The following is a 22,963-nucleotide window of genomic DNA, read 5'->3' as shown; positions in this document are numbered from 1 at the left end:
CAGAGATCCTGGCTCCTTGACTACAGAAATCCTGGGTCACACAGAAAGGGTGATACTCATGCAGGAAGGAATGAAAAAGGGCATTTTTGTGTAGGCAACAATATCACAAGGGCAGAAAGGAAAATTGAAGAGAGAAATGCCATATGGAAAGGCAAGGTGGCCTGTCATGAATAATACTTGGAGCCATCTGCAGAAGAAAGCAGACAGTCTGTGGCCACTGATAAACACCCAGTCAGCAGTTTCCATACTGTATCCTTGAGCTCCTGGTTCCTCATGCTGTAGATGAAGGGGTTCACTATTTCCTAATCTCTCCTAATGTGCTGAGACTTGGTATCAGACCACGTTTTACTTTCTTTAAATACACAGAGAGCCTGGCTCCTTCTCTACTGAAGTCCTGGTTCACACAAGCAGTGGGATACTCATGTAGAAATGTATGAAAACGGGCATTAATGACATTATCATAAAGGCAGAAAAGAAGAATAAAGAAGGTAACAAACAAGTCCATATGGAAAGGCAAGATGGCCTGTCATGACATACACTGGGAATAACCTGCAGAAAAAGGAAGACGGTCTGGGGCCACTAATAAACACCCAGTCAGCAGTTTCCATACTGTATCCTTGAGCTCCTGGTTCCTCATGCTGTAGATGAGAGGGTTCAGTGCTGGAGGCATCACTGAGTACAGAACTGCCACCACCAGGCCCAGGGATGGGGAGGAGGTGGAGGGAGGCTTCACGTAGGAAAAAAATCCAGTGCTGACAAAGTACCATGGAATGCCTGCCTCACAGTCATGTGAGGAAGGCACATGTCAAAAGGCTTTAAGCCATACATGCTCAAAGGGAATCCTCAGCACAGCCCTGAAAATCTGCAGACAGGAGAGCGCAATGAAAACAAAACAACCAAATACTGAACAGACACCATCTTCCCTATGCTACTCTGATTCTGAGCAGGAGAGTTTGATAATCTGGGGAATTCCACAGCATTGCCTTGGCAGAGGGGCAGGGAAAATGTATTGGCAGTGTGCAGCAGAGCATAGAGAACCCCACTGCCCCAGGCAGCTGCTGCCATCTGGGCACAAGCTCTGCTGCCCAGGAGGGTCCCATAGTGCAGGGGCTTGCAGATGGCAACGTAGCAGTCATAGGACATGACAGTGAGAATAGAGAGCTCTGCTGATATCAAGAAGACAAAGAAAAAGGCCTGTGCAACACATCCTTCATAGGAGATGGCCCTGGAGTCCCAGAGGGAATTGGCCATGGCTTTGGGGACAGTGGTGGAGATGCAGCCCAGGTCGAGGAGGGCGAGGTTGAGGAGGAAGAAGTACATGGGGGTGTGGAGGCAGTGGTCGCAGGCTATGGCGCTGAGGATGAGGCCGTTGCCCAGGAGGGCAGCCAGGTAGATGCCCAGGAAGAGCGCGAAGTGCAGGAGCTGCAGCTCCCGCGTGTCTGTGAATGGCAGGAGGAGGAACTCGGTGATGGAGCTGCTGTTGGACATCTCATGCCTCTGGGCCTAGGGAGCTTTCAAGATGGAAAAAAAAAAAAAAAAAAAAAAACAATGACAAGTTAATACTGGCTTCCCAGAGTGAAATCTACTCCATTTCTCCTTGAACCCCTCCCTGCCACACTCCCTCACTTGTCATTCAGCCTCATAAGCTATATTTAATGAGTTTGAATATGATACTTAAGTATTCGGGACCTGTGCATATTGGGTCAGGAGGAAGCAGTCTTGTCCCTATGCATTGGGTACATCAGAACATGGCAGAGGCTCCAAGTTATATTTTCAGAATTTGTCAGATGAAATCAATGCAGAAGGGCATACGGGGTGGTGTCCTAACAGGCCTAAAGAATGTGGAGGGCTTAGAGGACTTCTAGGATTTTTTGTTTTTTTCCTACACAACCTCATCATGCCCAAGGAATGTCCTCTGAAGTCAGAAGTCCTGAGGATTTCTGCTGCACCCACAGTGAATGGCTGTGAGACCTGAGAGGCAAAGGGATTCCCTTTAGCTCAGAGCAGGGTGAGGGGAGCTGGTTGGGCTTGTTCCCAATGGCCATGATCTTGCTGCTTTTGGAGATGGATGGCAATCACATTTATGGTACACTTCAAAGAAATCAGACACTGCTAAGAGCAGAGGAACCCACTGCCAATCTCTCAGTGCGCAGCCTTTCTCAAGGTACCTAAGCAAGGTCTCAGCACCACGCCTCTTGCCAAGGACACTTATCATTTATTTCACCAACCCAACAGCATGTCCTCACATGCAGCATATCTCTGCTTCTTCCTGGGGCATTCACATAACACAGAGATACTACGGAAAAGATTTCTATCCTGCAGGGCAGCGCACACCTTGGAAGGACATCCCAGGGAGACAGACAAGTGTCCTAATGATGGTGTCTCATTAAGGGAAAGTCAGCTCATTCCCCAGCCTCACAGAATGCATTGCCCACAGCCCCAGGCTGCTGCTCTCAGCCCCCCTGCACCACAGAGGGAAATGGGCACGTGGCTGGAGAGATGCACCTCTGCTCTGCTGGAACTGTGGCTGCAGAGGACGTGCTTCATGCCCTGGACACACAGCAGTGACTGCAGGGGCTTTCCTGTGTGGGACAGGAGGCAAGAGGGCTTGCTCAGAGGAAGGGGGCTGCAATGTAGGGAGTAATACAGACTTTTCTGAGAAGTTCTCCCTCTGACTACAAATCCGGTTTTTCTTTCTTCTCATTCCCTAATCATATTTCTTCTGCCTGAAGATTTTATAACTGGGGGATGTTTCCATGTCCCATGGTCTTTTCCCCATCTGTGTTCAGAGCCCTCCTGCCAACCTCTTTGCCCTTCAGAAACCAGCAGTTCCCAGAGCACTGCCTAGGTGCATATCCATCTTTGCAGATAGAAAACAGCCTGTCAGAAAGCCCTGACAGGTACAGCAAAGTTGCCAATGAAGCTGGCCATAAACAAAGGAGAGGCTGTAGGCAATTTATAAGCCTTCTTACAAGCCCACTGATCATCAAAGGAACAGTTCAGGAATCTTAGAGATGTGTTGGAACTTCACAGTTCCTTTTCCATTTCTTTCTGCAACCTCACCCAATCCTGCAAGTGCTGGAAAGGGAAAAGGAAGCAGAAAATTCTTTTCTGGATTTTTGTGTGTTTAGTGGATTATTTCTCCAACATATGTCACACCTTTCTGTGACTGACCTAGGAGCCTCCACCATGTTCCTGCATATAAATGAGAGGGGTTTTGCCTCTCGGGGACCAGGGCTTGGGACCAGGGCAGGAAACAGAACGAGGGCTGGGGTCCAGGACCAGGGCTGGGGACCAAGACTGGGGACCAGGGCTAGGAACCATGTCTGGGGACAGGATCAGGGCTGGGGACCAGGGCTGGGGATCAGAACAGGGCTGGCTGTGCAGTGCTGGATGTAGGGCTGGGCCCCAAAACCTCATCTCTTTCCCTGTGCTGCAAAGCAGCTGGACTATGACATGCATTTTGCAGGAGGAGTGTCAAGACACGGGTTTTCCTGTTTGCAAGTCCCTGATCCTGGTGAACATCACCTAGGTTGGTTAACCTAGCAGCTGTGCACAGAAGCTGCCTCCAAGAACCCATAGAAACCTCGGGAATGTTTGCACCCTGCAGTGTCCCTTTTCTGTGACAGTCTGAGTGATTTAAGGCCCCCAGGGTGACATGGGGTCATTGAATTCATCTTAATCCAGTGGCTTCCACAAGACTGTCTGCTTCTTCAGCCTGACTGCAGGCATTTACCTCTGACCACACTGCCACCCTGACTGGATCTGCTCTGACCCTCACCCACAAGGGCTCCCCCACTCTGCTGCCCATCCCATAGACGAGCTCCATGCATCCAGACAGATCCTTCACATGGAGGGCAACCCCCTGTTGATCATCCCCGCCTGTCTCTTCTGAAGAATCTGCCCCCATCCAGCACAGCACCCCAAGCTGGGGGACCTGTCCCCCCACACCAGGCTGAGAGCAGCTCTTCCATCAATGTCCCAGCCCTGTGACAGCAGGCGGGGATCCAGCTCCTCCTGCCTGTGCCCCAGGCTGAGGGCATTGGGGCACATCTGGGCTGCAGCACCTCAGCTGTGGCACAAGGGCCAAACTCAGACTTTTCCCAGGCCTTGTGCCAAGAACCTGGGCATGAAGAGGCTTTCCTTCAGAGCAGAGATTTGCTGCCGTGGATGGTAGATGGGCACAAAAGGATGACTTAAGGGATCCCAAGAAGGGCAAGGCCTGGTGTTCCTGAGGCCAGAAGGAAACAGGCCTGGGCTGTGCCGCTCTGACAGCAGAGGGCCTTTGTGGTGTTGGTGCAGCCCTGAGGGCCAGTGCTGGAGCTGGGGCTGATCTTCAGGCAGGAGAAGGGGCTGCTGATTTCCCTTGATTTCCCCCATCTCCATTAATGATCCTGGACCTGAGAAAAGGAGCTCACCTGCAGCTGCCCATGTTATTCACACCTAAACTGAGTGCAGAGGAATCCCAGCTCCCGTGGGTTTGTGGCAGGCATGGGAGGGATCTTTCTCCCATTCCAGCCCCAGGACAAAAAAACAGCATGAGATGTCTTAACTGACTCTGCTGAATCCCTTCCTTAAGCAGGGGGCTAAAGGAGTTACTTTTATGACCATGCCTGGGTGTCCCTTCATCAACTGGGATGAGAAGACTGCTACAGATAATTGTTTTTGTGCTAAGAGAAATGATCCTGCTGTCAAGAAGTGTGTGTGCCAGGGGAGGGAGGGAAGCCCAGGGATCCCTTCAGGCTGTTTCCCAGCAGGTTCCCCTGCAGCCCCAGGGCCATGTGCAGGGAGCCTGGTGGGGGGCAGAGCAAGGGAGGCCTTGGGCTGGGCCTCTGCTGCTGAGCTGGGCCGGGCTGCTGGGCCCAAGGGGAGCTCCTGGCAAGCGGGCAGCGCTGCAGAGAGACAGCTCTGCCCAGGAGCAGCTCCTCTGCACAGCGCAGCAGGGCTGGGGGCACTGCCTGCAGAGACACAGTGCTTAAAGGCAGGCAGAAGTGGCAGCATGCCCAGAGCTCACTGGGGGAGAAGACTTCCCAGCCCTGCACCTGGTAAGTGTCTGGCTGGAGGGCAATGCAGCCGCAGTTCCTGGAGGCAGGAGAAGCCGGGGGTGCAGGCAGGGGTGTCCAGGGCTGTGGTGCAGAGCAGGGTCCCTGCTGTGCCCCAGGGGCTGTGTGCCGGGGCAGGGCCTCTGCCGCCTGCCAGGCTCAGCACTCAGCCTGCCCGGGGAGCTGCCCAGGGCGCTGCGGGGAGAAGCTGCGGGTGAGCAATTGGCTAACGGGCAGGGCCCAAAGGGTTATGGTAAATGGGGCTGCGTCAGGCTGGTGGGCGGTCACTAGTGGGGTCCCTCAAGGCTCCATTTTAGGACCGGTACTTTTCAATATTTTTATAAACGGTCTGGATGTAGGAATAGAAGGTATTTTGAGCAAGTTTGCTGATGACACCAAACTTGGAGGAGTTGTGGACTCGAATGAAGGTGGAAAGGCCTTGCAGAGGGATCTGGATAGGTTGGAGAGCTGGGCAATCACCAACCGCATGAAGTTCAATAAGAGCAAGTGCCGGGTCCTGCACCTGGGACGGAGAAACCCTGGCTGCACGTACAGACTGGGCGATGAGACGCTGGAGAGCAGCCTAGAAGAGAGGGATCTGGGGGTGGTGGTAGACAGCAAGTTGAATATGAGCCAGCAGTGTGCCCTGGCAGCCAGGAGGGCCAACCGTGTCCTGGGGTGCATCAAGCACGGCATCGCTAGTAGGTCGAGGGAGGTGATTGTCCCGCTCTACTCTGCGCTGGTGCGGCCTCCCCTCAAGTACTGTGTGCAGTTCTGGGCACCACAGTATAAAAAGGACATGAAACTGTTGGAGAGTGTCCAGAGGAGGGCTACGAAGATGGTGAAAGGCCTGGAGGGGAAGACGTACGAGGAACGGCTGAGGGCACTGGGCCTGTTCAACCTGGAGAAGAGGAGGCTGAGGGGAGACTTCATCGCAGTCTACAACTTCCTCGTAAGGGGGTGTCGAGAGGCAGGAGACCTTTTCTCCATTAACACCAGTGACAGGACCCGCGGGAACGGGGTTAAGCTGAGGCAGGGGAAATTTAGGCTTGACATCAGGAGGGGGTTCTTCACGGCGAGGGTGGTTGCACACTGCAACAGGCTCCCCAGGGAAGTGGTCACTGCACCGAGCCTGACTGAATTTAAGAAGAGATTGGACTGTGCACTTAGTCACATGGTCTGAACTTTTGGGTAGACCTGTGCGGTGTCAAGAGTTGGACTTGATGATCCTTAAGGGTCCCTTCCAACTCAGGATATTCTATGATTCTATACTTTTTCTCCTTTATCACTAACCAGATCATGTATCCCTAGACATGGCAAAACTGAGTAATTCTCTGTTGCGAATCACGGCCGAAAGCACGACAGACACCAGTTGAGTCAGATCATGCTGCTCCATTTTATTGCCCGAATAGCCCAACTTTTATAGTGAATTTTACAGGGGCGGACAGTGTTTCACACAAGATTATTGGTCAAAAGCACTCAGGCAAACAACTATAAGAAAACAACCCCACCTGCAAGAAAAGAACCCCCCTTTTGATTAGCAGTCAGGAAAACAACCCCCTTTGTGATTAGCGGTCACGTAGACCTTGTCCTTGAGGCCAGCTGCTGGTAACAATATTTTCTGAGTTCCTTAACTGGGCGATGTGGGAGTCATTGCCGTGGGAGCTTCTCACAGTTACTCTGGCAGCTTGGTTTGCTCAGCTACAGCAGGCCCTGAGATTTCTAAGGCCTACCCCTGGTTGCTTAAAGCAAGCTCAGATCGAACAGTTGTTCCACAGGCACATGTCCACATCCTGTATGCCAATTCCCAGCAATTCTCTTTCTGCAGAAATGTACACTGTTTTACTATTTTATTCATGTTAGAATTACCAGGTGATGAATTATAAAGCTTCACATCAAACTGATTGAAATTGGGTCATAGTCTTCAGAATAAAAAGTATAATCTTATAAATCACACACCTGAACTTCTGAGCCATTTAAAATTTTATAAGCCAGACTTTCCCGATCTGTAACCTGTTTGACTGTTTTCTGATCTGATTCTCCTCCTGTGTTCTAGGTAGAAAACCAGAACATCATTAGTTCTTTTCAGCTAATAGGCTAATTTATTTGAAAGGAAATCACTTCCAGCTTGGTCAGATCTGTCCTAGGGCCATGGCCAGTGTAAAAACAGATGCACAATCAGAAAAACATTGTGAATCTGTTCTCCTCTTCTGTACACAGCAGAAAATAGCTAGAACTGGTCATATATGCCCCTGTTCGAAATGCAGGTCAAAGATGCACTTGTGCACTAACCAAATCATCTATTAGATCACAAGTAGCTCTCACTCACTCAGGCATGTCTAAAAACACAGACAAATCCCTCCAGAGTGTGTTCAGTGTAGAGGTCAGAAAAAGCGGCAGGTGACGTGATTATAAGGGTGGTCTGTTTGACAGTAATTGAGCAACAAGAAGTCACAGTGATACCTGAGATAATTAAACTAATTGGAACAAAGTATCACTCATATACTTCATTGCTGGAATCTGAATCCAGAGGAACTGTGATTTCAACTGTGAACACTAACCTATTTATTGTACTTCAGGAGGAATAACTATATTTGGGTTATCCTGAAGTAAAATAGAGCCACTTACTGGTAAAATAAATTAAGTGTGTGCATTTTCATATAAGCTTTTAGGAGTCAGAAACAGACAAAGTCCAAATAATGATGAATAATGAGATATATTCCTTTGCATTTAATCTTGCAAATTGTTCTGCCTAATGGAAAATGAGAATGTTCAAAATGACAGGTTTGGGCTCTAATTCTCTCTAAAGGTCTCTTCACTAAACAGAAAATTCTTTGAGAAGCAGAACTAATGAAGTTTTTATTGGGTTTTTCTGCTCGATGATACCATCAGTCTTTGCAAAATGTGTAAGAACTGCTGATCTCTGAGACCTCTGTCCTTCTCAGATTAGATCAAAAGGAACACAACCAAAATTATAGAAAAAAGGAAGCAACAGAAGGACTGTCAGTTAGACAAGGCAATCATAAATGTCTGCACTATTTATTTTTATTTTTATTTTTTAAGAGGGTTTGTAGAAATTGCCAAATGAAAAGCCAGTGTCATAAATATGTATAGTCTGCATGATTTGGCAATATGGTTTAAGGCTCAGAGAGCCACAATGAGCTATTAAAAATATCTGTAGAGCCGAAAGAGTGTATCAGTGTAATCCTTCAATTCAGGTAAATAGCTTCATTAAGAGAGAAGTTGTAGCACTACGGTAACATGACAGTACTGATTTGGGGATCAAGGTTAGTACCTGTACAGTGCTGAGATCAACTTATCGATCTCATGATATGGCAGCAGTTCTTTTAAAGATATCATCACTGTACTCTATAACAAAGAATAAATGTGCCCTCTGTTTCCTGCATTCTGATCCAATTGAAATGCTTTCTGCATCTGCTTTTAGTCACAATGTGTGAAAACATCCTTGATCATGAAAAATTTAGTAACTCTAAAAGCATCTACATCCATTCATGGATTTCATGTGTTAGACAAATATAAAAATTGCTAAACTAAAATCACTGAACAAGACTGAGCAGCGAGATCAAAAAGGATGTTTCTGAGCTGGGCCAGTCATCTCAAATCAAAACAGAACATAGCTATGGGGAAACCATTGGATAATAGGACAGTGAAGATAAGGGATAGTTTTGAAAGTCTCTTGTATAAATCAGAGATTCCTTAGCAGCTGCCTGTGGCTTAAAAAAACTCCTATAAAAAAAAAAAAAAAAGAGATTTACCATGTCAACCTAGACAAGAAGCCTTTTCAGGGCGATATCAAGATGTCAACAGCTATTGGAATCAATGCGAAATTTCCACATGAATAAGACGCAATTTCCCAAATTTACTAATCATCAAATTCATTTTGCCATGCTTCACTGACGTAAAATTGATGTCTATTCTAAGCTTTTGCTATGGTTAGGGAAGAGAGATAAGTACCTCCTGAGGATGATCACCACCACTACTACCACTACCCTTACATAGGGGTTTAAAATAGAATTCCATATATCACATTGATTTTATGCAGGGCTTCTGCTCTCTAGTTACTTCAACACTTTTGAGAATCTCTTTATGGGTAGTTAGGGTCTGGCGGCCGGAAGATGTGGCGCTGTACGGAAAGGTGGAGCCCCTCCCTTGATGGCCAGTAGCGTGTGGGCTGTGCTATAAGCAAGCGAAGTGACGCTATGGGCCTCGGGTAGATAACCCCATGGGACTCGACAAGAAACGCCATTTGCCATCCACCACATTGGTGTCTGTGAGCCGATGGACCGAGCGGCCTGGGGTTGGTCGCCGTGCCGTTCCTGAACCAGGTCGCCACTGCCCCCTGAAGGCAACACTCTTTCTTTGGCAGTAATGATCAAATTATTGAAGAGCATGTCAAGATCTTAGTGAATTTATTTTCTTTTGCCTGTAGGCTGAAAATTAATGCCTAACCATTTTGTGGTACAATTCCAGGTATCTTTATTATACATGTATCTTTTACATCTTACATGCAGTTTATCCAAATTATGTCCTTAGAATCCAAGTGCTTAGTAAGATAAATCTGCACTGCGATTGTCTGAAGTGTTGTTCACTCCCTCTTTTCCTTTTTTTTTTTTTTTTTAGGTACTGAGCTTTCTGAGCTCCTTGATGTTTTTATTTCCTTGGCTTCACTTACAGTTGGAAACCATTACCAGACAGATATGTCTGTATACTTTAAAAGCAATCAGGCTGTGGTTCAATATAACCTTCTACAGTTACTCATGGCATTATCAATCCGCTTTGCCTGAAACAAACTAGACTTAGTCCTCATGAATGTCATCACAGTTTGTTGGTGCATTACACAAGGAGAGCTTATTTGTCTTCATATGTTATGGGTGAAAGGATACTACCCAATTTAGCTGGGTCCTCATCCAATGATGCCTTAAAGATCAATAGCAAGGCTTCAGAATTGTATTAAATTGGAATTAGGATAGAACATATCTTGCCAAGTATAGAAGATACATACTTTGGGGAATTCGTGTTACTTAGTTAATGATGCATTGTGTAAATATATGCTTTCTTCTATGAATTTTACACATTTATTTATTTATTTTACTTCTTATTTGAGGTTTTCTTCCCATAGTAAGAAAAATTAATGAAACATGGACATTCAGTTGACCTTTACTCTTTCACTTATTATTTATATATATATATCCTAATAATTCTTTGTAAGCTTAGTTTCGTATTTATCCTTTTTTTTTTCTTTTCAGTTGAGTGTCTTTCCATATTATTTGTTTTCCCTTTCATAGTCACCCACTGTTTTTAAATGCTGCTGTCTACCTGTGAATCTACCTATAGATGCTTGTCTTAATACAGTTTAATATCCTGTCTGTTTTGATATGTTGCATAAAGCAAACATGACGTTGACGTCTTCCCGCGTTGAGGTCACAGCGCTGAGGTTCCCGAGCTGAGGTCACATCGCTGATGTCACATTGCTGAGTTTCCCGCGCTGCGGTCACATCGCTGATGTTCCCGCGCTGAGGTAACATCGCTGAGGTCACATCGCTGAGGTTCCCGCGCTGAGGTCACATCACTGAGGTTCCCACGCTGAGGTTCTCGCGCTGAGGTCACAATGCTGAGGTTCCCGCGCTGAGGTCACATCACTGAGGTTCCCACGCTCTGGTTCCCGTGCTGAGGTCCCGTTGCTGAGGTTCCCACGCTGAGGTTCCCACGCTGAGGTCACATCGGTGAGGTTCCCGCGCTGAGGTTCCCACGCTGAGGTCACATCGCTGAGGGCACATCGCTGAGGTCACATTGCTGAGGTTCCCACGCTGAGGTGACATCGCTGAGGTTCCCGTGCTCAGTTTCCCACGCTGAGGTTACATCGTTGAGGTTTCCGCACTGAGGTCACATCGCTGAGGTTCCCGCGCTGAGGTCACATCGCTGAGGATCCCCTGCTTAGGTTCCCGGGCTGATGTCACATCTCTGAGGTTCCCACGCTGATGTTCCCCCGCTGAGGTCACATCGCTGAGGTCACATCGCTGAGGTCACATCTGTGAGGACACATCGCTGAGGTTCCCACGCTGAGGTCACATCGCTGAGGACACATCGCTGAGGTTCCCACGCTGAGGTCACATCGCTGAGGACACATCGCTGAGGTTCCCACGCTGAGGTCACATCGCTGAGGACACATCGCTGAGGTTCCCGCGCTGAGGTTACATCGCTGATGTTCCCATGCTGAGGTCACATCGCTGAGGACACATCGCTGAGGTTCCCGCGCTGAGGTTCCCACGCTGAGGTTCCCGCGCTGAGGTTCCCGCGCTGAGGTCACATCGCTGAGGTTCCCGCGCTGAGGTCACATCGCTGAGGTTCCCGCGCTGAGGTTCCCGCGCTGAGATCACATCGCTGAGGTTCCCGTGCTGAGGTTCCCGCGTTGAGGACACATCGCTGAGGTTCCCGCGCTGAGGTCACATCGCAGAGGTTCCCGCGCTGAGGTCACATCGCTGAGGTTCCCGCGCTGAGGTCACATCGCTGAGGTTCCCGCGCTGAGCTCACATTGCTGAGGTTCCCGCGCTGAGGTCACATCGCTGAGGTTCCCGCGCTAAGGTTCCCGCACTTAGGTGACATCGCTGAGGTTCCTGCGCCGATGTCAAAGCGCTGAGGTTCCCGCGCTAATGTCACAGCGCTGAGCTCTCATCGCTGACGTTCCCACACTGAGGTCACATCGCTTAGGTGACATCGCTGAGGTTCCCGCGCTGAGGTCACAATGCTGAGGTTCCCACGTTGAGGTTCCCACGCTGATGTCACATTGTTTAGGTTCCCACGCTGAGGTCACATCGCTGAAGTTCGCGCGCTGAGGTCACAGCGCTGAGGTTCCCGCGCTAAGGTTCCCACGCTGAGGTCACATCGCCGAGGTTTTCAAGCTGAGGTCACATCGCTTAGGAGACATCGCTGAGATTCCTGCACTGAGGTCACAGCGCTGAGGTTCCCGCGCTGAGGTTCCCACGCTGAGGTCACATCGCTGAGGTACCCGCGCTGAGGTTCCCACACTGAGGTCACATCGCTGAACTTCATGCGCTGAGGTCACATCGCTGAGGTTCCCGCGCTAAGGATCCCGCGCTTAGGTGACATCTCTGAGGTTCCCGTGCCGAGGTTCCCACGCTGAGGTCACAGCGCTGAGGTTCCCGCGGTGAGGTCTCATCGCTGAGGTTCCCGCACTGAGGTTCCCACTCTGAGGTCACATTGTTTAGGTTCCCACGCTGAGGTCACATCGCTGAAGTTCCCGCGCTGAGGTCACAGCGCTGAGGTTCCCGCGCTGATGTCACATCGCTGAGGTTCCTGCGCTGAGGTTCCCGCGCTGAGGTCACATTGCTGAGGTTCCTGTGCTGAGGTTCCCGCGCTGAGGTCACATCGCTGAGGTTCCCACGCTGAGGTCACATCGCTGAGGTCACAGCGCTGATGTTCCCACGCTGAAGTCACATCGCTGAGGTTCCTGCGCTGAGGTCACAATGCTGAGGTTCCCACGCTGAGGTTCCCGCGCTGAGCTCACATTGCTGAGGTTCCCGCGCTGAGGTCACATCGCTGAGGTTCCTGCGCTGAGGTCACAATGCTGAGGTTCCAATGCTGAGGTTCCCACGCTGAGGTCACATTGTTTAGGTTCCCGCGCTGAGGTCACATCGCTGAAGTTCCCGCGTTGAGGTCTGTCCTGGTTTCAGTTAGCACAGAATTAATTTTCTTCCTAGTAGCTGGTGGAATGCTGTGTTTTGGCTTGGGATGAGAAGAGTGCTGATAACACCCCGATGTTTTAATTGTTGCAGAGCAGTGCTTATACTAAGCCAAGGACATCTCAGCCTTTTGCTCTGTCCTGCCAGCGGGCAGGCTGGGGGTGCAGTAAGAGCTGGGAGGGGACAGACCCAGGACAGGTGACCCAAACTAGCCAAAGGGGTATTCCATACCATCTGACGTCATGCTAAACAATATATAGGGGTGGCTAGCCGGGGGGAGGGGGCCGGACTGCTCGGGGTTAGGCTGGGCATCGGTCAGCGAGTGGTGAGCAATTGCATTGTGCATCACTTGTTTGTACATACTATTATTACTTTCCTATTATCACCATTGTATTATTATTGTTATTATTTTATTATTATTTTGTTATTATTATTTTCCTGTCTTATTAAACTGTCTTTATCTCAACTCACGGGCTTCACTTTCCATTTCTCTCCCCCGTCCCAGAGAGGGAGGGGGGAGGGTGAGCGAACGGCTGCGTGGTGTTTAGCTGCCGGCCGGGTTAAACCACGACAGTCTTTTTGGCGCCCAACGTGGGGCCCGAAAGGTTGAGATAACGGCAGATCTGATCAGAGTGTGTTAAACTAAAATTGGTGTAAGGATTAGACCTGCTTAATAGTCACTTGTCATAATGCTGATTGCTTTAATCTCAACTCTGCTGCGCCTGTTTTCCAAATTGAGTATTATAGTACATTATTTTCCGTATTTGCTCTCTGTCATGTTGTTTATTCTCTCCGGGCCCTGGTTTCAGATCATTATGGTGCTGTGTGTTGTAGCAATGGCTTATGAGACGATGAAATATGTGATCATGACTCTAACTTGTTATTTGTATTCAGTAACATCGTCGACTCTGTACTTTGGAAACTGTATCTTGGAAACTATTAGCAATTATACCTATTGTTTTTTTCCATTATGGAGTCAATCTGTGGAGGGGAAAGGGGAGGATATTTTTCCTTACTTGCTTACTCTCCCTTTCTCCTTCACCACCCCTGTATCCTCCTGGGTCACTCTGCCTTCCTCCTTCACCACCCTCTTATCCCCTGAGCTTGTCACAATAGCTCTCCAAGATATTGAATATTTCTGGAATACTCAGAATACCATAGTCTTGTTGTTCTGCCTCATGAATGCACTTCAGATTCTGCTTATAGTTAAACAACTACTTATGAAGCTCATCCGGAGATCTGCCCGGAGGCAGGATAGTTGTGGGTGGCAGGGAGTATGGGTGGATATGGGCAGGCATCTAGAGCAGTTGGCACCCCCAGTGTGTTGGAAATTCACCCCTGAACAATGGCAAAATCCTCAAAAACTGGCAGAATGCTTGAAAAAAAGGTGTCATGATTCTGGCAGTTCTAAAGTAACACAAATCATTGTAACGTGCTGGGGCCTGGCTCATGCCTATCGAGCTGCCATTGATACTGCTATCAACTTAGTGACAGACCCTGCGGCCACTCCAAGCCCTGTGACAGATCCAACGGCCACTGTGACCCCTACGGTGGACTCGGCAGCTGCTCCAGATCCGGTTCCTGCAGCCACTCCAGATCCGGTTCCTGCAGCCACTCCAGTCCCAGCTCCTGCAGCTGCTCCAGTCCCAGCTCCTGCAGCCGCTCCAGTCCCAGCTCCTGCAGCCGCTCCAGTCCCAGCTCCTGCAGCCGCTCCAGTTCCAGCTCCTGCAGCCGCTCCAGTCCCAGTTCCTGCAGCCGCTCCAGTCCCAGTTCCTGCAGCCACTCCAGTCCCAGTTCCTGCAGCCGCTCCAGTTCCAGCTCCGGCCGCTACTCCAGTCCCAGATCCTGCAACTGCTCCAGCTCCAGCTCCTGAAGCTGCTCCAGCTCCAGCTCCTGAAGCCGCTCCAGCTCCAGCTCCTACTGCTGCTCCAGTCCCAGCTCCTGCAACTGCTCCAGCTCCAGCTCCAGCTCCTGTAGCCGCTACAGCTCCGGTTCCTGCAACTGCTCCAGCTCCTGCAGCAGCTCCTGTGGCCGTGTCAGAGAAACGAGCTGTAGCAGTGCAAGTTGACCCTGCAGAGGGTATTCCAACCCCTGTAACGGGGTCAGAGAAACGAGCTGTAGCAGTGCAAGTTGACCCTGCAGAGGGTATTCCAATCCCTGTAACGGGGTCAGAGAAACGAGCTGTAGCAGTGCAAGCTGCCCCTGCAGAGGGCATTCCAACCCCTGTGGCAGACCCTGTAACAAAGTCAGAGAAACGAGCAGTAGCAGTGCAAGCTGCCCCTGTAGAGAAGGTGAAAATATGGTACAGAAATTCAAGTCGTTTAGAACGCAGAGAGTCTTCTGCCAATCCAGGTAAGGCTTCTGCCAAAACTAAGTATAGAGATGACGAAGATGATGACGACGCTGGGCCATCAAGGATTCAGGAGGAGGAAGATGAGGATGCCGAAAGAGCAACAGTAACTACCCGAAGCCTAAACGAGCGCGAGCTACGAGATGTGCGAAAAGATTTTGGTCGCTGTATAGGTGAGCAGCTTGTCACCTGGCTGCTCCGGTGCTGGGACTCTGGAGCCAATTGTGTGGAATTAGACGGCAGGGAAGCCAAGCGGCTGGGATCCCTTGCTCGAGACGCCGGCATTGACAAAGCAATTGCAGATGGAGCACGACCCACCAGCCTCTGGAGGCGTCTCCTCTCAGCTGTGAGGGAAAGGTATCCCTTCAAGGAAGATATTTTATGTGTACCAGGCAAGTGGACCACTATGGAGAAGGGAATCCAGTACCTGAGGGAATTAGCCGTACGGGAAGTGATTTATGAGGATCCAGACCAGACACAAACATCCAAAGATCCAGATGAAGTCAAGTGTACACGACCCATGTGGCGGAAGTTTGTACGGAGTGCACCATCATCATATGCCAGCTCATTGGCAGTAATGGCCTGGAAAGAGGATGAGGAACCCACAGTGGATGAAGCGGCTAAACAACTCCGGCAGTACGAAGAAAGTCTCTCCTCTTCCTTACAGGCCTGCGTCTCAGCTGTGGAGAAACTGTCTGAAGAGGTCCACCAACTTAAAGAGAATCTATCTTCCCCCCAACCTGAACCAACCAGTGTCCAACGACCGAAAGAGAACACCTGGGAGAAACTTTCTGAAAAGTTTCACCAACTTGAAGAGAGATTATTCTCCTCCGCACCTGTACAAAGCAGTGTCTCAGCTATCAGGGGTAGGCGTTCACCCACACAAGGAAGACGATATAGTGGGTACTCACCCCGTGCCACCCTGTGGTTTTACTTACGAGACCATGGAGAGGACATGAGGAAATGGGATGGAAAATCTACCGCGACCCTAGAGGCACGGGTACGTGAGTTGCAAAAGAAAACAATCAGGAAAAAAGGATTCTCCGAAAAGTTTGCTGCTCCAACTTCCAGCAGACAATCCTTCAAACACAGAAACGAAGAAGATTCTGACCAGGATTAGGGGGGCCCTGCCTCCAGCCAGGGGGAGGAAAGGGACAATCGAGTTTATTGGACTGTGTGGATTCGATGGCCTGGCACATCACGCGCACAGAAGTATAAGGCTTTAGCAGACACCGGTGCACAATGTACTATAATGCCATCGAGCTATAAAGGACCAGAGCCCATCTATATTTGTGGAGTGACAGGAGGATCTCAGCAGTTGACTGTATTGGAGGCTGAAGTAAGTCTGACTGGGAATGAGTGGGAAAAGCACCGCATTGTGACTGGCCCGGATGCTCCATGTATCCTTGGCATAGACTATCTTAGAAGAGGATATTGCAAGGACCCAAAAGGGTTCCGGTGGGCTTTTGGTATAGCTGCCTTAGAGACAGAGGGCATTAAACAATTATCTACCTTGCCTGGTCTCTCAGAGGACCCCTCTGTTGTGGGGTTGCTGAGGGTCGAAGAACAGCAAGTGCCAATTGCTACCACAACTGTGCACCGGCGGCAATATCGCACTAACCGAGACTCCCTGATTCCCATCCATAAGCTAATTCGTCAATTGGAGAGCCAAGGAGTGATCAGCAAGACCCATTCACCTTTCAATAGCCCCATATGGCCAGTGCGAAAGTCTAATGGCGAGTGGAGACTAACAGTGGACTATCGTGGCCTGAACGAAGTCACGCCACCACTGAGTGCTGCAGTGCCGGACATGCTGGAACTTCAGTATGAACTTGAATCGAGGGCAGCCAAGTGGTACGCCACAATTGATATCGCTAATGCATTTTTCTCCATCCCTCTAGCAGCAGAGTGCAGGCCACAATTTGCCTTCACTTGGAGGGGAGTCCAATATACTTGGAATAGGCTGCCCCAGGGGTGGAAACACAGCCCTACCATTTGCCATGGGCTGATCCAGTCTGCGCTAGAGCAGGGGGAAGCTCCTGAACACCTGCAGTACATCGATGACATTATTGTGTGGGGTGACACAGCAGAGGAAGTTTTCGAGAAAGGGAAGAAAATAGTCCAAATCCTTCTGAAAGCCGGTTTTGCCATAAAACAGAATAAAGTCAAAGGACCTGCACGAGAGATCCAGTTTTTAGGAATAAAATGGCAAGATGGACGTCGTCAAATCCCAATGGATGTGATCAACAAAATAACAGCTATGTCTCCACCAACTAACAAAAAAGAAACACAGACTTTCCTAGGTGTTGTGGGGTTTTGGAGAATGCACATCCCAAATTACAGTCTGATTGTAAACCCGCTCTACCAAGTAACCCGTAAGAAGAATGAGTTTGAATGGGGCCCTGAACAACGACAAGCCTTTGAACAAATCAAGCAGGAAATAGTCCATGCAGTAGCCCTTGGGCCAGTTCGAACAGGACCAGATGTAAAGAATGTGCTCTACACTGCAGCCGGGGAGAACGGCCCCACCTGGAGCCTCTGGCAGAAAGAACCTGGGGAAACTCGAGGTCGGCCCCTGGGGTTTTGGAGTCGGGGATACAGAGGATCTGAGGCCCGCTATACTCCAACTGAAAAGGAGATATTGGCAGCATATGAAGGAGTTCGATCTGCTTCGGAGGTGGTCGGTACTGAAGCGCAGCTCCTCCTAGCACCCCGATTGCCGGTACTAGGCTGGATGTTCAAGGGAAGGGTCCCCTCTACGCATCATGCAACTGATGCTACATGGAGCAAGTGGGTTGCACTGATTACTCAGCGGGCTCGAATAGGAAACCCCAGTCGCCCAGGAATATTGGAAGTGATCATGGACTGGCCAGAAGGCAAATACTTTGGGATATCATCAGAGGAGGAGGTGGGTCGTGCTGAAGAAGCCCCACTGTACAACCAGTTGCCAGAGAATGAAAAGAAATATGCCCTGTTCACTGATGGGTCCTGTCGTATTGTGGGGAAGCATCGGAGATGGAAGGCTGCTGTATGGAGTCCTACGCGACGAGTTGCAGAAGCTGCTGAGGGAGAAGGTGAATCGAGTCAGTTTGCAGAAGTGAAAGCCATTCAGCTGGCTTTAGACATTGCTGAACGAGAAAAATGGCCAGTTCTCTATCTCTACACCGATTCATGGATGGTAGCAAATGCCCTGTGGGGATGGTTACAGCAATGGAAGCAAAACAACTGGCAGCGTAGGGGCAAACCCATCTGGGCTGCTGCATTGTGGCAAGATATTGCTGCTCGGGTAGAGAACCTGGCTGTGAAAGTACGCCACGTAGATGCTCATGTGCCCAAGAATCGGGCTACTGAAGAACATCAAAACAACCAGCAGGTGGATCAGGCTGCTAAGATTGAAGTAGCTCAGGTGGACCTAGATTGGCAGCATAAAGGTGAATTATTTATAGCCCGATGGGCCCATGACACTTCAGGCCATCAAGGTAGAGATGCAACATACAGATGGGCTCGTGATCGAGGGGTGGACTTGACCATGGACGCTATAGCACAGGTTATTCATGACTGTGAAACATGTGCTGCAATCAAGCAAGCCAAACGGTCAAAGCCTCTTTGGTATGGAGGACGATGGCTGAAATATAAATATGGAGAGGCCTGGCAGATTGATTACATCACACTCCCTCAAACTCGCAATGGCAAGCGCCACGTACTTACAATGGTGGAAGCAACCACCGGATGGCTGGAAACATATCCTGTGCCTCATGCCACCGCCCGGAACACCATCCTGGGCCTTGAAAAGCAAGTCCTATGGCGACATGGCACCCCAGAAAGAATAGAATCAGACAATGGGACTCACTTCCGAAACAACCTTATAGACACTTGGGCCAAAGAACATGGTATTGAATGGGTGTATCACATCCCCTATCATGCACCAGCCTCCGGGAAAGTTGAACGATACAATGGCCTGTTAAAGACTACCTTGAAAGCAATGGGCGCTGGGACGTTCAAAACTGGGATACGCATTTGGCAAAGGCCACCTGGTTAGTCAATACTAGGGGATCTACCAACCGAGCTGGACCTGCCCAATCAAACCTGTTACGTACTGTAGATGGGGATAAAGTTCCTGTAGTGCATGTAAAAAATATGCTGGGTAAAACAGTCTGGGCTACTCCTGCCTCAGGAAAAGGCAAACCTATTCGTGGAATTGTTTTCGCTCAGGGACCTGGATACACTTGGTGGGTGATGCAAAAGAACGGAGAGGTCCGGTGTGTACCTCAAGGAGATTTAATACTGGGTGAGAATAGCCCATGAACTGAATTGTACCATGTTAAATAGTATATTATACTGTATGTTATCACTACCATGATTACTATAGGTGACTAATTAGAATGTATGGAAAAAAGTGTAACCTGAGCATGACATAAATGGTATGGAATAAGGGGTGGATAGATGTCCTGGTTTCAGTTAGCACAGAATTAATTTTCTTCCTAGTAGCTGGTGGAATGCTGTGTTTTGGCTTGGGATGAGAAGAGTGCTGATAACACCCCGATGCTTTAATTGTTGCAGAGCAGTGCTTATACTAAGCCAAGGACATCTCAGCCTTTTGCTCTGTCCTGCCAGCGGGCAGGCTGGGGGTGCAGTAAGAGCTGGGAGGGGACAGACCCAGGACAGGTGACCCAAACTAGCCAAAGGGGTATTCCATACCATCTGACGTCATGCTAAACAATATATAGGGGTGGCTAGCCGGGGGGAGGGGGCCGGACTGCTCGGGGTTAGGCTGGGCATCGGTCAGCGAGTGGTGAGCAATTGCATTGTGCATCACTTGTTTGTACATACTATTATTACTTTCCTATTATCACCATTGTATTATTATTGTTATTATTTTATTATTATTTTGTTATTATTATTTTCCTGTCTTATTAAACTGTCTTTATCTCAACTCACGGGCTTCACTTTCCATTTCTCTCCCCCGTCCCAGAGAGGGAGGGGGGAGGGTGAGCGAACGGCTGCGTGGTGTTTAGCTGCCGGCCGGGTTAAACCACGACAGTTCCCGCGCTGAGGTCACATCGCTTAGGTCACATCGCTGAGGTTCCCACGCTGAGGTCACATCGCTTAGGTGACATCGCTGAGGTTCCCGCGCTGAGGTTCCCACGCTGAGGTCACATCGCTGACGTTTTCAAGCTGAGGTCAAATCTCTTAGGAGACATCGCTGAGGTTCCCGCGCTGAGTTTCCCACGCTGAGGTCACATCGCTGAGGTACCCGCGCTGAGGTCTCATCACTGAGGTCGCATCGCTGAGGTTCCCGCGCTGAGGTCACATCGCCCAGGTTTCCGCGCCGAGGTCACATCGCTGAACTCACATCGCTGAGGTTCCCGCGCTGAGGTTCCCACGCTGAGGTCACATCGCTGCGGTCGCATCGCTGAGGTTCCCGCGCTGATTTTCCCACGCTGAGGTCACATCGCTGAGATTCCCGCGATGAGGTTCCCGCGCTGAGGTCACACTGCTGAGGTACCCGCGCTGAGGTTCCCACGCTGAGGTCACATCGCTGAGGTACCCGCGCTGAGGTTCCCACACTGAGGTCACATCGCTGAACTTCATGCGCTGAGGTCACATCGCTGAGGTTCCCGCGGTGAGGTCACATCGCTGAGGTTCCCGCACTGAGGTTCCCACTCTGAGGTCACATTGTTTAGGTTCCCACGCTGAGGTCACATCACTGAAGTTCCCGCGCTGAGGTCACAGCGCTGAGGTTCCCGCGCTGAGGTTCCCGCGCTGAGGTCACATTGCTGAGGTTCCTGTGCTGAGGTTCCCGCGCTGAGGTCACATCGCTGAGGTTCCCACGCTGAGGTCACATCGCTGAGGTCACAGCGCTGATGTTCCCACGCTGAAGTCATATCGCTGAGGTTCCTGCGCTGAGGTCACAATGCTGAGGTTCCCACGCTGAGGTTCCCGCGCTGAGCTCACATTGCTGAGGTTCCCGCGCTGAGGTCACAATGCTGAGGTTCCAATGCTGAGGTTCCCACGCTGAGGTCACATTGTTTAGGTTCCCGCGCTGAGGTCACATCGCTGAAGTTCCCGCGCTGAGGTCACAGTGCTGAGGTTCCCGCGCTGAGTTTCCCGCACTGAGGTCACATCGCTGAGGTTCCCACGCTGAGGTCACATCGCTTAGGTGACATCGCTGAGGTTCCCGCGCTGAGGTTCCCACGCTGAGGTCACATCGCTGACGTTTTCAAGCTGAGGTCACATCGCTTAGGAGACATCGCTGAGGTTCCCGCGCTGAGGTCACAGCGCTGAGGTTCTCGCGCTGAGTTTCCCACGCTGAGGTCACATCGCTGAGGTACCCGCGCTGAGGTCTCATCACTGAGGTCGCATCGCTGAGGTTCCCACGCTGAGGTCACATCGCTGAGGTTTTCAAGCTGAGGTCACATCGCTGAGGTTCCCACGCTGAGGTCACATCGCTGAGGTTCCCACGCTGAGGTCACATCGCTGAGGTTCCCACGCTGAGGTCACATCGCTGATGTCACAGCGCTGAGTTTCCCGCGCTGAGGTCACATCGCTGAGGTTCCCGCGCTGAGGTCACATCGCTGAGGTCACATCACTGAGGTTCCCGCGCTGAGGTTCCCGCGCTGAATTTCCCGCGCTGAGGTCACATTGTTTAGGTTCCCGCACTGAGGTCACACTGCTGAGGTTCCTGCCCTGAGGTCACACTGCTGAGTTTCCCGTGCTGAGGTTCCCGCGCTGAGTTTCCCGGGCTGAGGTCACACTGCTGAGGTTCCTACCCTGAGGTTCCCGCGCTGAGGTTCCAGCGATGAGGTTCCCACGCTGACGTTCCCACACTGAGGACACATCGCTGATGTTCCCGCGCTGAGGTCACATCGCTGAGGTTCCCGCTCTGAGGTCACAGCGCTGAGGTTCCCGCGCTGAGGTCACAGCGCTGAGGTTCCCGCGATGAGGTCACATTGCTGAGGTTCCCACACTGAGGTCACATCGCTGAGCTTCATGCGCTGAGGTCACATCGCTGAGGTTCCTGCGCTGAGGTTCCCGCGCTGAGGTCACATTGCTGAGGTTCCTGTGCTGAGGTTCCCGCGCTGAGGTAACATCTCTGAGGTTCCCACGCTGAGGTCACATCGCTGAGGTCACAGCGCTGATGTTCCCACGCTGAGGTCACATCGCTGAGGTTCCTGCGCTGAGGTCACAATGCTGAGGTTCCCACGCTGAGGTTCCTGCGCTGAGCTCACATCGCTGAGGTTCCCGCGCAGAGGTCACATCGCTGAACTCACATCGCTGAGGTTCCTGCGCTGAGGTTCCCGCGCTGAATTTCCCACGCTGAGGTCACATTGCTGAGGTTCCCGCGCTGAGGTCACACTGCTGAGGTTCCCGCCCTGAGGTCACACTGCTGAGGTTCCCGCGCTGATGTTCCCGCGCTGAGGTTCCCACGCTGAGGTCACATCGCTGAGGTTCCCGCCCTGAGGTCACACTGCTGAGATTCCCGCGCTGAGGTTCCCGCGCTGAGGTTCCCACACTGAGGTCACATCGCTGAGGTTCCCACGCTGAGGTCACAGCGCAGAGGTCGCATCGCTGAGGTTCCCGCGCTGAGCTTCCCGCGCTGAGGTGACATCGCTGAGGTTCCCGCGCGGATTTTCCCGCGCAGAGGTCACACTGCTGAGGTTCCCGCGCTGAGGTCAAAGCTCTGAGGTCACATCGCAGATGTTCCCGCGCTGAGGTCACATCGCTGAGGTGACATCGCTGATGTTCCCGCGCTGAGGTCACATTGCTAAGGTCACATCGCTGAGGTTCCTGCGCTGAGGTCACATCGCTGAGGTTTTCCTGCTTAGGTTCCCGCGCTGATGTCACATCTC

At 50.8% G+C, this 22,963-nt stretch overlaps 1 protein-coding gene and 1 pseudogene across 1 annotated transcript in view; both read right to left on the bottom strand.

The window, feature by feature from the left end:
* The window catches only part of LOC137847108 (olfactory receptor 14A16-like), a 185,758-nt gene that overhangs the window by 24,898 nt on the left and 137,897 nt on the right, over positions 1 to 22,963 (bottom strand). The window lies entirely within an intron of this gene.
* LOC137847363 (olfactory receptor 14I1-like) lies at positions 527 to 1,497 on the bottom strand (annotated as a pseudogene).

This window comes from Anas acuta, chromosome W, assembly GCF_963932015.1.
Source record: "Anas acuta chromosome W, bAnaAcu1.1, whole genome shotgun sequence".
Taxonomy (NCBI): Eukaryota; Metazoa; Chordata; class Aves; order Anseriformes; family Anatidae; genus Anas; species Anas acuta.
The sequence above is the reverse complement of the archived record's forward strand: the minus strand, read 5'-3'. Positions and strand labels throughout refer to the sequence as shown.